Genomic DNA, 17,487 nt, shown 5'->3' with positions numbered 1-17,487 from the left:
GCGTTTTAAATAAAAAGGGTCAGCGACCAAATTTTAACTTCTCCCAAGAGCTGCAGGCGTTGGTCACCAACATGAAGTGGTTTGACGCGTGGGAAATACAATATCCGACGCTGGTTCGCTTCACATACATCACTGGTACTACACAGAGCAGAATCGACAGAATATATGTCACCCCCACCTTAGCCACCAAAGTCAGTAGTATCGAGGTGATACCAGCTGCCTTCTCTGACCACCTCGGAGTGAGGTGCAGCATCAAATTAACCAGGCAGAAGACATATTGGGGTCGCCCACTATGGAAATTAAATATCAATACCCTCTCTGACAACGCTATAGCTTTAAAGATGCAAGAAACTTGGCAATCTGTTTTAAGGATGCGTACTCAATATAGAACAACTATTGAATGGTGGACTATGGCCGCTAAGAAAAAGATAAGAGCAGCGCTGATATCTTACGCCAAAGAAAGGGCAATGTGGTCACGACACACGATGGAGTTTTACTACTCTTGCTTAAGAGACCTTTACGACCAACCAATGTCTCAAGACGTCTTTATCAATATTAAAAACGTTAAAGCCAAAATGATAAGTATCAAGAGGGTACATTTAGAGGGATTACAAATAAAATCCCACACTAGAACGATGGTGGAGGCGGAAAACACCTCCATCTACCACTTGATACAACACACAAGAAACAGGAGACGAAATTTTATTGCCAGCCTAAGATCGGAAGATAACAGAGTCCTGACAGAACAAAGGGATATCTTAAATGAAGCACATAGATTTTTTCAGCAATTGTATTCCGGAAATGCTACTGACGACAACTCAGTACAAGAGATTTTACAGAACTCCGGAATAGAGGCAGTTGTTACAGATGAGGAGAACAGGGGTTTAACGTTAGAAATTACGAAAGACGAGGTTTTTGATATACTCAAATCTTCACCTTCACGTAAGTCTCCAGGCCCAGACGGCCTGTCCGTGGAGTTTTATAGGACCTTTTGGCACCTAATAGGTTCCCAATTCACGGAAGTAGTTAATGACGTCTTGAGGGGAGAGGAAATTCCTGCTGCTTTTAAGGAAAGTGTAACTGTACTACTTCCAAAAGGAAGGAGTACGGACACGAAAGATATTACTAAAATGAGGCCTATCAGTCTCATGAACTCAGATTACAAGGTAGTTGCACGTATAATTAAAGAACGAATGGTACCGATTTTATCAAAAGTCATTGGATGCCACCAGACGTGTCTCCCTCGACGTACCATTTTTAAGACTGTATGTGAATATCGAGACATTATTTCTATTTTTTCATCATCGTCAGCGAATGGAGGCATTGCCTTCATTGATTTTGCTACAGCGTTTGACAGAGTCAACTACGGATATCTGTTCAGAACCTTAAAACACACAGGTTTCAATGATGGAAACTTAGCGGTTTTAATGAACATCGTCAGAGGCATACGCACCAAAATCTCGATCAATGGACAATATACTAATGAAGTATTGATATCTAGTGGAGTTCCTCGGGGAAGTCCTTTGTCCATGTTGTTTTATGTGGTTTCTCTGGAACCCCTTTTAAGGCTTTTGAACACAACCTTAGAAGGCATAACAATAGCTGGGCTGAAGACGGTTACAAATGCATACGCTGACGATGTGGGAGTTCTAGTAAGGAGCGATGAATACTGTGCCCAGCTAACAGACAAGTTATTGCTTTATAGCAGGGCAACTGGTGCGAGGATCAGTGAAACTAAAAGTTCCTTTTTAAATTTACAGGGTCTTGACAATGTACAGCTACCGTGGGCAAACAGGGTGGAGCGTCACACTGCTTTGGGCATAACTTTTTACAGTTGCCTATTAAGAACAACGGCTGCTAATTGGAAACAGGTGTTTGGAAAAATCAGAGGCAGCTTAATACTGCATGAAACGAGAGACTTAAATATGAAGCAAAGAATTAAACTAATCAACTGTGCACTTATTTCGAAAGCTGCATATGTCGCTCAGGTTTTACCAACACCTCCAGATATAGTGAAATCTATTATGAGCACAATCTGTCGATACGTATGGAAAGGCCATATCTTTAGAGTAGCAGTAGGAACGACTACATCGAGACCCGAAAACGGAGGCCTAGGGCTGACAGACCTTCGAAGGAAAAACACTGCCCTCTTCATTAAAAGAACGCTCAAACTTATCAAGACACAGCCGAACAGCATAACTGCCGCTCTATTTGACCTTCTCAAACCCGGAAGCATGTAGCCGCCAGTAGATGTTCACAACATCAATTACACCCTAAAGCATATTAAGGATTTTTATGTAGAATTAAGCTACTTGACATGCATTTTAACGGACAAAAATAAGAGGACAAGTCACTATATAGTAGAGAAGTTAAAATCACGCGAAAACCGAAATAAAATGGAGCTGAAGTATCCTAACAAAAACTGGGAAAAAATATGGACCAATATAAATAACAAAACACTGACTACGGAAGTGCAAGCGTCATGGTACAGAGTTGTCAACAACATAATTAGTACCAATGAAAAACTGTATTCAATAGGACTACAAGCAACCAATGTGTGCCAAAAATGTCACACTTTGGACTCCTTAAAGCATCGCTTCATCTGCAATGGATACAAGAATATTTGGAATGACATTGTATTGCAAGTCGCTTTTCTTAAAAGGAGCGATGGAAGAGAAATCACGCTAAACGATATACTCTTTCCAGAAGAAATTTCCTTTCCACCACAAAAAAACAATGTCATCTTGTGGCTATTCGGAAATTTTGTCAATTATGTTGTTAACAACAAAGGCAATGACAATCTCCAAGAATATCGAGAATATACGAAAGATGAATACTTTAAAATATACCGGTACAAAGACCATAAAAAGAAGTTCGGAAATATGATGCAAATTTTGTTTCAGAAACAAGGCATCGGTTAATCCCCATACCACATGGAACGACCGAACACGATAGACTGCCAAAGTAGGGGATTGCTGTTGAGGGTGAAGTACGGTGGGGACTTCGTGTGCCCCGGGACCGATACGGTAGCCGTGAAGGCCTCAACAGAACCTCGAAAAGGCATATTTTCCCAAGAAGTAACAGGCATCACGCCACAGCACAAGAATAGTAGGGATAAACTATTCTCATGAAAAAGACGTGCGTCACTGAAGAAGTTCAATTTCCTTTCGTCATTTTTACTTTTGTTTCACTCTCATTTTTGTTTAAATTCTAATGGATGAATATTTTGCGTTTCGTTAATGCGGTAAATAGTATTATAGAGAGAGTTATTTTCACCGTAACAAATTCCGATTACAACTTCAAATTTTCTAACATTGTCCTCCAGATGCAATTCAGTTCCATATCCACTGGAAAAAAAAAAATGTGGGGCATTGAAGCTCGCCGAAGAAGGCGCATGAAGGAGAGCGAATGGAAGGGCTAGAAGGGGAGATGGGAGGCCCTAAAAAAAAGAAAAAAAAAAGTCGTAGACTATTCGACTGCAGATCGAGAGGTCCCCGGTTCAATCCCGGGTGCCCCCTTCATTTTTCAGTATCTCGAAAAAACAAAAGACGATTGTCGCGGTGAGTTGCAAATACATGTTTGAGATGCACTCCGCACGCCATACCGAAGGCTTTGGAGCAACATTTCAATGGGAGGATCGCAGCCAAGGGTCTTGCAGGTCATCGTCCTCCCGCCATGAGATCGAACTGTACGAAATCCACTTGCTTGGGGGAAGAATCTTGTACACTGAATTTTATAGAATATGGTGATAGGCAAAAGTTTTCATGTACTGCTGCACGGAGAAACAAAAATTGGAGGAGCTGGGATTTGAACCCAGGACCTTCTGCATGCGAAGCAGACACTCTACCACTGAGTTGCACCCCCGCCACAGCAAGTACATCTGGGACGAGTCTCTCCTGGATCCTACTGTCATTATTTCTTAGGTTTGAACGGTACAGTAAGTGTTCGAGGAACCTATTCATGACAAGACCTAAGCAGCGTCGACTCCGTGGCGCAACGGTAGCGCGTGTGACTCCAGATCAGAAGGTTGCGTGTTCAAATCACGTCGGGATCACAATGAAATTATCGTTTACGAAAGCCATAGGCGAGTATGTCAGTTTAATCAGATACCAAACGATTACAGAGAACGGACGAACAGAACTTGCTTGAAAAAAGCTACTAGTGCAATTTTCGCATTCTGACATTAAGGTGAAGGCGCCGACTCGCACTTTCTCCAGGCGCGAAGTGTCTAGTATTTTTGATATTTACATCGTCTAACGCTAATATATAACTGAGAGATAATGATTACACGATATTTTGCTCGATTAGACGTTTTTAGCCAGGCAGAGTGTAATACTTTTCCTTAAGTTATGGGAATAGGAAGATCGTGAAAGGGGGTATAGCTCAGTCGCAGTTCCGCTTCAGACGCCGTGCAGTGTGGACGTGCCTAGTCTTCCGCTCCGCCGTAGCGTTACGTATAGTGGACTATCGTTTGTTTACGTGTTGTGTTGTAATATCTGTGCGTGTTTCTCCGTCGTTGTTTCGTCTCTTGTGTTACTTTGTGTGCTTCTTTCTGTGTGTTTTGTGCAGCGGTTTCGGCCGTGTAGTTTTTGCATATGTCGTCTCAGGTTATTCCTCGTCAGGCTACAGTTAGTTTTGCTTTTGACAAGTCAACCCGCCATGTGCAACCTAGTTCCCTTGAGATTCATGATTGGTTGGTAGGTACATTTGGCATTCATTCGGATCAGGTGCGCACTGCTTACTTTGATACCGAACTGTATGTGTTCTTTGTTAAGTTTATGGACCCTCTTCAGATTGATAAACTTCTTTCTAAATTTGGTCATCAAGTTCTCTTTCGGCATCGGGATGATTCTGTGAGTACCGTGCTGCTTTCAAATGCTTCCATTACGCACACCAGTGTTCGTGTTTATAACCTTCCACCAGAGGTGGATAATGTCTATCTTAAGGAGGGTTTACAAAAGTATGGTGATGTTAAGAGTATTCGCCTTGAACACTGGTCAAGCCAACATCGCCTGCAATGTTACAGTGGTATTCGTTCAGTCGAAATGCACGTTAAGCAGAATATTCCAACTCACCTGCAGATCGGTGGATATCGTGTCCATGTAACATATAGTGGTCAGGTTGGCACCTGTTTTTTGTGCAATGAAAGTGGTCACGTGCGTACCGACTGTCCGCGGAGGGTTTTTGTCTTAAAAAATTCTCTGGAACAGCGTCGTACGTTAACGGCCGCTGACCTCGTTGCCGGTGGTTCTGCTCTTGGTGTAGAACAGTCCAATGTTGGTAGCGCCCCACCACAGGTTTTGCACACCCCTGACACCGAATTTCCTCCTTTGCGGGCTAAATCTGATGTTGTTCCGTCTGCTCCTCCGGTGGGTGTGCCGCTTTTGAATAATAAACGGCGTCGCGCTCAAGATGGAAATAGTCCGAGCGACCAGCATCCTCCGAGCCACAGAGTAGTGTCAATGCTCCCTGCCCTCCTGAGGTAGCGGTTCCGGTGGCGGCTGCTGCCGCCCCTCCGGCCTCCGACGCGGCTTCTCTCAAGTCGGATCGTCGGTCGGGCGAGTTGGCGCCGTCTTCCGAACCGACTTCGTTGTCACAACAAGTGGAGCCGCAACAACTTCGTGCTTCGCTGCCCCACACATCTGCCAGCGGACCTGCTCCGCTTCCTTCCACCTTTGCGGCTTCGGAACTTCCTGCTCACGTTTCGCATCCGTGTAGTCCGTGTTTGCCGGATGCTACTGTAGGTGTCGACCAGTCCGTTTTGTCGGATGTTTCCCCCGCGACCCCGGATCCGAATGTGGACCGGCGCGGGTGGTGTCGGATACAGAACTTGACCCTCCTACGTCACCGGCGGCTGAAGCCTCCTTGCCCGTCAGCCGACGCAAGTTACGCGTTCAGCCGAACGTCAATGCTGTTCGTAAAAAACCGAAGCGTAAGGGATCCGCGGAACGGGGTAGCAGTCCCCCTCTCTCGGATGCCTCCGTCTCCCCTGCTATGGACTGTGACGTTGGTGTGTCGGTGTAGGTGATTTCTTCTCTCGCTTTTCTCTCCATGGTTCAAGCATACACCTTTCTTACCTTAAATGTTAACCGCATTGAGTCCGACATTCGCATTGCCTCTTTGCGGCAGTTTATTTACGACTCCTGTGCGGACGTCGTGTTTTTGCAGGAAGTGTTGTTTTCTGATCTCTCTCTACCTGGTTTTCAAACTGTTTTTAATGTCGCACCGGAATATTCAACAGGAACTGCTCTTTTCTTTCGAGAAGGTATTCCTATTACTGACATTGAATTCCTTGACTCTGGCCGTGGGATTGGTTGTCGTCTTTTTGATCTCCGCCTAGTTGTTTTGTATGCCCCCTCTGGTTCGGGTCACACTGTGGCTCGATCGCGCTTTTATAAGGAAGAGCTTATTTATCTTTTGCGCAAGAGTCCTCGGAGTCTCCTGCTCGGAGGCGATTTTAGTTGTGTTTTACGCCCTGAAGACCAGTCCCCCAATTTTAATTATTGCCGTGCTTTACATGACTTGGTTCGTACGATGCACCTGCGTGATGTTTGGGAACACAAATATCCAACCCTAATGAAATATACGTTTTTTACCGCGTCCTCCTGCAGTAGACTCGACAGATTCTACTTCTCTGATTTTTTATGTGATAAAATTCTTTCTGTCGATGTTATTCCTACTAGTATTTCTGACCATTGTGCTTTTACTGCAACTGTAAATCTTAGCCACCAACCTGCGAAACTTTATCGTTCCCAGTGGATGTTAAATGTTTCCCACCTTGCCGACAGTGCTATGGATGATGTTATGAGTGCCGTGTGGGAGCGTTGTCTTCGCTCTGTCCCGCGTTACCCCTCCTTGCTGGTTTGTTGGACTGCGTTTGCCAAGCCCAAGATTCGTCAGACTTTGATCTTTTACTGTGCTGCAAGGGCGCGTGATTTTAAAAACACGTATGAATTTTACTACTCTGCCCTGCGTGAACTATATGACGCGGCGGGTACCTCTCCTCGGCGAATCCAAGATGTTCGTCGTATTAAAGCCAAGCTCTTGGGCCTTAAACGACGTCAGATGGATGGTCTGCGAGTTAAGTCGCAACCTCACCCTCTTGTTGAAGGTTAACTGACATCTTTGTACCACCTGCTACGGCATCAGACTCGTCGTCGTCGCTCCTACATCTCTTCTCTTACGGTGGATGATGGACGACAGCTTATTGCACAGGAGGAAATGACTCGTGCTCTTCATCAGTATTACGCTAGTCTATACTCTGCCGATGATTTTGGTGAGTCTCTTTCGGATGATGTCCTTGGGGATCTCACTGCGACGATCACGCCTGACGCGAACGGCGAATTTCTCCGTGAGTTCCAGGAAGATGATATTTTCGATTTTATTGCTCGCTCTCCGTCCGGTAAATCGCCGGGTCCAGACGGCCTGCCTAAAGAATTTTATCTCCGTTTTTGGCCTCTTTTGGGTGGCACTTTTACGCAGATTTTAAATGAGATTGTCAGGGGGATGGATGTGCCTGCCGATTTTAAAGTAGGGAAAATTGTTTTAATTCCGAAGTCCTCTGGTCGTTTATCTGCTGGCAATCTTCGTCCGCTCACATTGCTGAACTTTGATTACAAGACAGCTGCTAGAGTGCTCAATAGCCGGTTGTCTTCTCTGCTTCGGGATGTGATTGGTGCACATCAATGTTGTTTTCATGATAGATCTATTCCGACCCCAGTAGCCGAATATCGGGATGTTGTCTCGGTTGCGGCGGTTACAAACGTACATTGTGCCTTTGCTTTCCTTGATTTTTATAAGGCTTTTGATCACGTCAGTCATGTGTTTTTAGATCGTGTTTTAGGTACAATAGGTTTTAACGCTTCATCACGTGGTGTTCTTAGCAATTTGTATCGGGGAATCACTGCCCGGGTGTCTGTCAATGGGCAGCTGACGCCGCCCATTGCTATCCGCCGCGGGGTGCCTCAGGGCAGTCCGCTCTCTATGTCTTTATTCGTATTGTCCCTGGAACCACTGCTTCGGACCATTGCTCTCAAGCTTCAGGGTATGACCCTCTCTGGTGGGAAGCTCACTGTTAAGGCATATGCGGATGATGTCGTTGTTCTCCTCCGTCAACGTGATGATATCCCGTTGTTGAAAGGGGCAGTTGATGCATACTGTCGTGTCTCTGGAGCGCGCCTCAATCAAGGTAAATGTAAGATCCTTGATATTCGAGGCTTTCGCGATGCTGATGTCCCTTGGGCCACTTTTGTCGATCGCCATACGTCCTTGGGGATTATCATTGATCGGTGTCCTCTAAAAATGGCGGCTCTCAATTGGAAATCTGTCACCGAGAAGATACAGGGGGCTCTGATGGTCCATGAGCAGCGCTCTGCTACCATTTTGCAGAAAGTCAGAATTTTAGACACATACGTTCTATGTAAAACCTATTATGTTGCTCAGCTGTTCCCACTTCCCCTGATGGTGGCGAAAAGGTTGCGCCAATTGTCTAGCAGGTTTATCTGGAAGGGCCATCTATTCAAGTTACGTTACGAGGTTATGACGAAACCGCGTATCTCCGGAGGCTTGGGCCTCTCTGACATTACTCGCAAGGCATCTGCCTTGTACGTCCGCCGTACGACTCTCATTGTTACGCAAGAAGTGACTTCAATTACATCCAGGCTTTTTACTGTTGTGCGTCCGGGGAGCCTTACTCCACCTGTCGACGTCAGTCGCCTCAATTTTAAGTTGAAACACATCCGGGAATTTTATATTGCGGTGAGTTCCCTCGGTGACGTCTTCTTGCGACGACCGGTGCCACCGACCAAAGGCTTGATTGCCCGCTGGGAGGGGCTGGCCGGTCCCAATCCAATAGAACTGGCGTCCCCATCCGTGTCCTGGAGGAACGTCTGGAAGAAAGTTAGTCTGCCGATCCACTCTATGGCTGCGGCGTCCACGTGGTATAGGGTAATTAATAATTTGGTCCCCACCGATGTACGACTGCACCGTATTGGTCTTTCTGACACGGACAACTGTACTCGGTGTGGTCTCCTGGATACCCTTGAGCATCGATTCACCTGCTGTGGGCACCTTGCTAATTGGTGTTGGCTCAGGAAACAACTGGCTTTTGTCACTAGGTCTGCTGAAGCCGCTTACACTATTGACATCATCGTCCTGCCCGATTCTTCCTTTTTTCCACGAACGAAGCTCAATACCGTCATGTGGTTGATTGGACATTACGTACATTTTGTCAACAGTTGTCATGAAGAGGATGGACACTTAGCGTTTCGGCAGTACATGCTTACTGCTTACTGGAACCGCTTGCGATTGCCAGGGCTCCGTGATGATTTTACAAACATGCTTAGCCTGACATTTGAAAGAGAGGGTGTTGGGTAAGTCCCCTGTGTGAGCCATTTTCTTTTATACTGTTTCTGGACTTTCCGCCTTTATGTATACTTCTTCAGTACACCAGGACTGATGTTTTCGTGGACCTATAGGGCGCACAAGATAAACAAACGTGAGACCAAGAACCCAGACAGTAGTGGAAAGTACGATGCCCTTGCACAGGTGCCATTCGGAAACAGGACGGTGGAGTCATCGTGGCCAGGCCTCGGGCTTCGACCCCTGCCCACTTTGCTTCCGCAGGCCTGAATCTGACTGTCACCGCTCAATTCTACACGATGAAAAAATAAACTAAGAAGAAACAAAAAAAACCGCTACAAGCATAATAATAAAAAAAAGAGAAAAAAATGGTGTAATGGTTAGCACTCTGGACTTTGAATCCAGCTATCCGAGTTCGAGTTTAGGTGGAAAAAAAAAAAAAAAAATGGATAAGGCGTCGGACTTCGGATCCGAAGATTGCAGGTTCGAATCTTGTCACAGTCGAGTTTTTCCTGTTCTGCAAAAGATGCATGCTGTTTTACTGTGTTGTTTGAGTACTGCAAAACTAGTTGAAAGTAGCTGCTGTCCGCTTCCTGGCTGCAAAACCGGCGTCTACCTGAAGCACAAGCAAGACAAGGGTGATCTGTAGCGAAATTTTCGGCACAGTGCCGTTCAGGAGAGTTTTTGTTGCAACTACTGCATCTGATTCAGGACCCAAGGGCTACGCCACAGGCGTCTGCGCACAGTCGAGCATGTGTGTTGAATAATGGTGCTGATAGCCACGTATCATTTCAAGCAGATTTGATGCCTTTCGGAGACAATTTTTCATTGAATAGGATTGTAGCTGATTTGTGGCAGCAGGAAATAAGCTGAAAAAAGAGGCGTAGAGCATTCGACTGCAGATCGCGAGGTCTCCGGTTCAATCCCGGGTGCCCCCTTCATTTTTCAGTATCTCGAAAAAACAAAAGACGATTGTCGCGGTGAGTTGCAAATACATGTTTGAGATGCACTCCGCACGCCATACCGAAGGCTTTGGAGCAACATTTCGATGGGAGGATCGCAGCCAAGGGTCTTGCAGGTCATCGTCCTCCCCCCATGAGGTCGAACTGTACGAAATCCACTTGCTCGGGGGAAGAATCTTGTCCACTGAATTTTATAGAATATGGTGATAGGCAAAAGTTTTCATGTACTGCTGCACGGAGAAACAAAAATTGGAGGATCTGGGATTTGAACCCACGACTTTCTGCATGCGAAGCAGACACTCTACCACTGAGTTACACCCCCGCCAGAGCAAGTACATCTGGGACGAGTCTCTCCTGAATCCTACTGTCATTATTTCTTAGGTTTGAACGGTACAGTAAGTGTTCGAGGAACCTATTCATGACAAGACCTAAGCAGCGTCGACTCCGTGGCTCAACGGTAGCGCGTCTGACTCCAGATGGGAAGGTTGCGTGTTCAAACCACGTCGGGGTCACAATGAAATTTTCGTTTACGAAAGCCATAGGCGAGTATGTCAGTTTAATCAGATACCAAACGATTACAGAGAACGGACGAACGGACGGCTTGAAAAAAAGCTACTAGTGCAATTTTCGCATTCTGACATTAAGGTGAAGGCGCCGACTCGCACTTTCTCCAGGCGCGAAGTGTCTAGTATTTTTGATATTTATATCGTTTAACGCTAATATATAACTGAGAGATAATGATTACACGATATTTTGCTCGATTAGACGTCTTTAGCCAGGCAGAGTGTAATACTATTCCTTAAGTTATGGGAATAGGAAGATCGTGAAAGGGGGTATAGCTCAGTCTTAGAGCATTCGACAGCAGATCGAGAGGTCCCCGGTTGAATCCCGCGTGCCCCCTTCATTTTTCAGTATCTCGAAAAAACAAAAGACGATTGTCGCGGTGAGTTGCAAATACATGTTTGAGATGCACTCCGCACGCCATACCGAAGGGTTTGGAGCAACATTTCAATGGGAGGATCGCAGCCAAGGGTCTTGCATGTCATCGTCCTCCCGCCATGAGGTCGAACTGTACGAAATCCACTTGCTTGGGGGAAGAATCTTGTACACTGAATTTTATAGAATATGGTGATAGGCAAAAGTTTTCATGTACTGCTGCACGGAGAAACTTAAATTGGAGGAGCGGGGATTTGAACCCAGGACTTTCTGCATGCGAAGCAGACACTCTACCACTTTTTTTTCCGGTACCGGGAATCGAACCCGGGCCTCCTGGGTGAAAGCCAGCTATCCTAGCCACTTTTTTTTTCCGGTTCGATTGCGGGCGGAAACCCGTTTTCGTCGCACTCAGGAAGACACTTGCTACGATCTCTACTGTGACCATTTAAATCAACTTCAAACGTTCCACCAGCAGGGTGCATATTGCTCAAATGAAACATGAAACGGTTTCAGAACTGGTTGTCGGATTTTAGCGCTGACTTGGAGGCCTGGAAATGCGTGAAACAGCCGTCGCCATGCGATTTGTTACCACACCGTTGTACAAAACGCAAGGGCTCGTCCGGGATTTGAACCCGGGACCTCCTGCACCCGAAGCAGGAATCATACCCCTTTTTTTTTCGCTCTACCAACTTTTTTTTTTTTTTTTAATATTACAAGAGGTGTCCTTCAGATGCAGGCCTGCGGAAACAAAGTCGGTAGGGGTCGAAATCCGAGGCCTGGCCACGATGTCTCCACTGTCCCGTCTCCGAATGGCACCTGCACTAGGGCATCGGACCTTCCCCTACTGTCTCGTTACTTGGCCTCATTGTTACTCTTTTGCAGCCAAAAGTTCCACGAAAACTGCAGTCCTGGCGTAAAAGAAAAAGAAAGAAAAATAAATAAATAAAAGAAGGACGACACGGGATAGATGCAAATCCAGAAACATCATAAAAAGGCGGAGCTCATGGGCGGCCTTATCCAACACCCTCTCTTTAAGACGTCAGGGTAAGCATATTGGCAAAGTCATCGCGGAGACGTGGCAATCGCAAACGGGTCCAGTAAGCAGTAAGCATGTATTGCTGAAACGCTAGGTGTTCATCCTCCTCGTGACAAGTGACGACAAAATGTACAAAATGTCCAATCAATGTTTCCTGAGCCAACGCCAATTGGCAAGGTGGCCACAACAGGTGAATCGATGCTCAAGGGTATCCAGGAGACCACACCGAGTACAGTTGTCCGTGTCAGAAAGACCAATGCGGTGCAGTCGTACATTGGTTGGGACCAAATTATTAATTACCCTATACCACGTGGACGCCGCACCCATAGAGTGGATCGGCAGACTAACATTCTTCCAGACGTTGCTCCAGGACACGGATGGGGACGCCAGTTCTATTGGATTGGGACCAGCCAGCCCCTCCCAGCGGGCAATCAGGCCCTTGGTAGTTGGCACCGGTCGTCGCAAGAAGACGTCACAGAGGTAACTCACCGCAATATAAAATTCCCGGATGTGTTTCAACTTAAAATTGAGGCGACCGACGTCGACAGGTGGAGTAAGGCTTCCCGGACGCACAACAGTAAAAAGCCTGGATGTAATTGAAGTCATTCTTGCGTAACAATGAGAGTCGTACGGCGGACGTACAAGGCAGATGCCTTGCGAGTAATGTCAGAGAGGCCCAAGCCTCCGGAGATACGCGGTTTCGTCATAACCTCGTAACGTAACTTGAATAAATGGCCCTTCCAGATAAACCTGCTAGACAATTGGCGCAACCCTTTCGCCACCATCAGGGGAAGTGGGAACAGCTGAGCAACATAATAGGCTTAACATAGAACGTATGTATCTAAAATTCGGACTGTTTGCAAAATGGTAGCAGAGCGCTGCTCATGGACCATCAGAGCCCCCTGTATCTTCTCGGTAACGGATTTCCAATTGAGAGCCGCCATTTTGTGAGGACACCGATCAATGATAATCCCCAAGGACGTATGGCGATCGACAAAAGTGGCCCAAGGGACATCAGCATCGCGAAATCCTCGAATATCAAGGAACTTGCATTTACCCTGATTGAGGCGCGCTCCAGAAACACGACAGTATGCATCAACTGCCCCTTTCAACAACGGGATATCATCACGTTGACGGAGGAGAACAAGGCATATTAACAGTGAGCTTCCCACCAGAGAGGGTCATACCCTGAAGCTTGAGAGCAGTTGTCCGAAGCAGTGGTTCCAGGGACAACACGAATAAAGACATAGAGAGCGGACTGCCCTGAGGCACCCCGCGGCGGATAGCAGCAATGGGCGGCGTCAGCTGCCCATTGACAGACACGCGGGCAGTGATTCCCCGATACAAATTGCCAAGAACACCACGTGATGAAGCGTTAAAACCTATTGTACCTAAAACACGCTCTAAAAACACATGACTGATGTGATCAAAAGCCTTATAAAAATCAAGGAAAGCAAAGGCACAATGTACGTTTGTAACCGCCGCAACCGAGACATCATCCCGATATTCGGCCACTGGGGTCATAATAGATCTATCATAAAAACAACATTGATGTGCACCAATCACATCCCGAAGCAGAGAAGACAACCGGCTATTGAGCACTCTAGCAGCTGTCTTGTAATCAAAGTTCAGCAATGTGAGCGGACGAAGATTGCCAGCAGATAAACGACCAGAGGACTTCGGAATTAAAACAATTTTCCCTACTTTAAAATCGGCAGGCACATCCATCCCCCTGACAATCTCATTTAAAATCTGCGTAAAAGTGCCTCCCAAAAGAGGCCAAAAACGGGGATAAAATTCTTTAGGCAGGCCGTCTGGACCCGGCGATTTACCGGACGGAGAGCGAGCAATAAAATCGAAAACATCATCTACCTGGAACTCCCGGAGAAATTCGCCGTTCACGCAGGGCAGAGTAGTAAAATTCATACGTCTTTTTAAAATCACGCCCCCTCGCAGCACAGTAAAAGATCAAAGTCTGACGAATCTTGGGCTTGGCAAACGCAGTCCAACAAATCAGTAAGGAGGGGTAACGCTGGACAGAGCGAAGACAACGCTCCCACACGGCACGCCTAACATCATCCATAGCACTGTCGGCAAGGTGGGAAACATTTAACATCCACTGGGAACAATAAAGATTTACAGTTGCAGATTTACAGTTGCAGTAAAAGCACAATGGTCAGAAAAACTAGTAGGAATAACATCGACAGAAAGAATTTTATCACATAAAAAATCAGAGAAGTAGAATTTGTCGAGTCTACTGCATGAGGACGCGGTAAAAAACGTATATTTCACCAGGGTTGGATATTTGTGTTCCCAAACATCACGCAGGTGCATCGTACGAACCTAGTCATGTAAAGCACGGCAATAATTAAAATTGGGGGACTGGTCTTCAGGGCGTAAAACACAATTAAAATCGCCTCCGAGCAGGAGACTCCGAGGACTCTTGCGCAAAAGATAAATAAGCTCTTCCTTATAAAAGCGCGATCGAGCCACAGTGTGACCCGAACCAGAGGGGGCATACAAAACAACTAGGCGGAGATCAAAAAGACGACAACCAATCCCACGGCCAGAGTCAAGGAATTCAATGTCAGTAATAGGAATACCTTCTCGAAAGAAAAGAGCAGTTCCTGTTGAATATTCCGGTGCGACATTAAAAACAGTTTGAAAACCAGGTAGAGAGAGATCAGAAAACAACACTTCCTGCAAAAACACGACGTCCGCACAGGAGTCGTAAATAAACTGCCGCAAAGAGGCAATGCGAATGTCGGACTCAATGCGGTTAACATTTAAGGTAAGAAAGGTGTATGCTTGAACCATGGAGAGAAAAGCGAGAGAAGAAATCACCTACACCGACACACCAACGTCACAGTCCATAGCAGGGGAGACGGAGGCATCCGAGAGAGGGGGACTGCTACCCCGTTCCGCGGATCCCTTACGCTTCGGTTTTTTACGAACAGCATTGACGTTCGGCTGAACGCGTAACTTGCGTCGGCTGACGGGCAAGGAGGCTTCAGCCGCCGGTGACGTAGGAGGGTCAAGTTCTGTATCCGACACCACCCGCGCCGGTTCACATTCGGGATCCGGGGTCGCGGGGGAAACATCCGACGAAACGGACTGGTCGACACCTACACTAGCATCCGGAAAACACGGACTACACGGATGCGAAACGTGAGCAGGAAGGTCCGAAGCTGCAAAGTTGGAAGGAAGCGGAGCAGGTCCGCTGGCAGATGTGTGGGGCAGCGAAGCAGGAAGTTGTTGCGACTCCACTTGTTGTGACAACGAAGTCGGTTCGGAAGACGGCGCCAACTCGCCCGACCGACGATCCGACTTGAGAGAAGCCGCGTCGGAGGCCGGAGGGGCGGCAGCAGCCGCCACCGGAACCGCTACCTCAGGAGGGCAGGGAGCATCGACACTACTCTGTGGCTCGGAGGATGCTGGTTGCTCGGACTCGGGCATCTCGGGGAGATCCTCATCCATACTATTTCCATATTGAGCGCGACGCCGTTTATTATTCAAAAGCGGCACACCCACCGGAGGAGCAGACAAAACAACATCAGATTTAGCCCGCAAAGGAGGAAATTCGGTTCAGGGGTGTGCAAAACCTGTGGTGGGGCGCTACCAGCATTGGACTGTTCTACACCAAGAGCAGAACCACCGGCAACGAGGTCAGCGACCGTTAACTTACGACGCTGTTCCAGATAATTTCTTAAGACAAAAACCCTCCGCGGACAGTTGGTACGCACGTGACCACTTTCATTGCACAAAAAACAGGTACCAACCTGACCACTATATGTTACATGGACACGATATCCACCGATCTGCAGGTGAGATGGAATATTCTGCTTAACGTGCATTTCGACTGAACGAATACCACTGTAACACTGCAGGCGATGTTGGCTTGACCAGCATTCGAGGCGAATACTCTTAACATCACCATACTTTTGTAAACCCTCCTTAAGATAGACATTATCCACCTCCGGTGGAAGGTTATAAACACGAACACTGGTGTACGTAATGGAAGCATTTGAAAGCAGCACGGTACTCACAGATTCATCCCGATGCCGAAAGAGAACTTGATGACCAAATTTAGAAAGAATTTTATCAACCTGAAGAGGGTCCATAAACTTAACAAAGAACACATACAGTTCGGTATCAAAGTACGCAGTGTGCAACTGATCCGAATGAATGCCAAATGTACCTACCAACCAATCATGAATCTCAAGGGAACTAGGTTGCACATGGCGGGTTGACTTATCAAAAGCAAAACTAACTGTAGCCTGACGGGGAATAACCTGAGACGACATATGCAAAAACTACACGGCCGAAACCGCTGCACAAAACACACAGAAAGAAGCACACAAAGTAACACAAGAGACGAAACAACGACGGAGAAACACGCACAGATATTACAACACAACACGTAAACAAACGATAGTCCACTATACGTAACGCTACGGCGGAGCGGAAGACTAGGCACGTCCACACTGCACGGCGTCTGAAGCGGAACTGCGACCACTGAGTTACACCCCCGTCAGAGCAAGAACATCTGGGACGAGTCTCTCCTGGATCCTACTGTCATTATTTCTTAGCTTTGAACGGTACAGTAAGTGTTCGAGGAACCTATTCATGACAAGACCTAAGCAGTGTCGACTCAGTGGCGCAACGGTTGCGCGTCTGACTCCAGATCAAAAGGTTGCGTGTTCAAATCACGTCGGGGTCACAATGAAATTTAGGCGAGTATGTCAGTTTAATCAGATACCAAACGATTACAGAAAACGGACGAACAGACTTGCTTGAAAAAAGCTACTAGTGCAATTTTCGCATTCTGACATTAAGGTGAAGGCGCCGACTCGCACTTTCTCCAGGCGCGAAGTGTCTAGTATTTTTTATATTTATATCGTTTAACGCTAATATATAACTGAGAGATAATGATTACACGATATTTTGCTCGATTAGACGTCTTTAGCCAGGCAGAGTGTAATATTTTTCCTTAAGTTATGGGAATAGGAAGATCGTGAAAGGGGGTATAGCTCAGTCATAGTTGCGCTTGAGACGCGCTAGTGTGAGGAGGTACCGTCCGCTCCGCCAAGCTAGCGATTGTTTACAAGTGGTGTTTGTGTCCGTCGCGTGTCGTCTTACTGTTCTGTGCCTGCGTGTTGTGTATTTCGTGTCAACGTTCGATGCTGTTAACCC

At 46.7% G+C, this 17,487-nt stretch overlaps 4 non-coding genes across 4 annotated transcripts; 2 read left to right on the top strand and 2 right to left on the bottom strand.

Annotated features, from left to right (window-relative positions):
* Nucleotides 1–3,792: 3,792 nt before the first annotated feature.
* On the bottom strand, nt 3,793–3,864 carry Trnaa-cgc (transfer RNA alanine (anticodon CGC)). The gene has a single exon. It is a non-coding gene; the product is annotated as a tRNA-Ala (tRNA).
* A 118-nt stretch (nt 3,865–3,982) lies between these two features.
* Trnaw-cca (transfer RNA tryptophan (anticodon CCA)) lies at nt 3,983–4,054 on the top strand. Its single transcript has one exon. It is a non-coding gene; the product is annotated as a tRNA-Trp (tRNA).
* Nucleotides 4,055–10,572: 6,518 nt separating this feature from the next.
* On the bottom strand, nt 10,573–10,644 carry Trnaa-cgc (transfer RNA alanine (anticodon CGC)). Its single transcript has one exon. It is a non-coding gene; the product is annotated as a tRNA-Ala (tRNA).
* Nucleotides 10,645–16,942: 6,298 nt separating this feature from the next.
* Nucleotides 16,943–17,014, top strand: Trnaw-cca (transfer RNA tryptophan (anticodon CCA)). Its single transcript has one exon. It is a non-coding gene; the product is annotated as a tRNA-Trp (tRNA).
* The last annotated feature ends 473 nt before the right edge of the window (nt 17,015–17,487 follow it).

The sequence above is a fragment of the Schistocerca cancellata genome, chromosome 3 (genome assembly GCF_023864275.1).
Source record: "Schistocerca cancellata isolate TAMUIC-IGC-003103 chromosome 3, iqSchCanc2.1, whole genome shotgun sequence".
In the NCBI taxonomy this organism is placed as follows: domain Eukaryota; kingdom Metazoa; phylum Arthropoda; class Insecta; order Orthoptera; family Acrididae; genus Schistocerca; species Schistocerca cancellata.
Note: the sequence above shows the minus strand (reverse complement) of the source record. Positions and strands in the feature narration are given on the sequence as shown.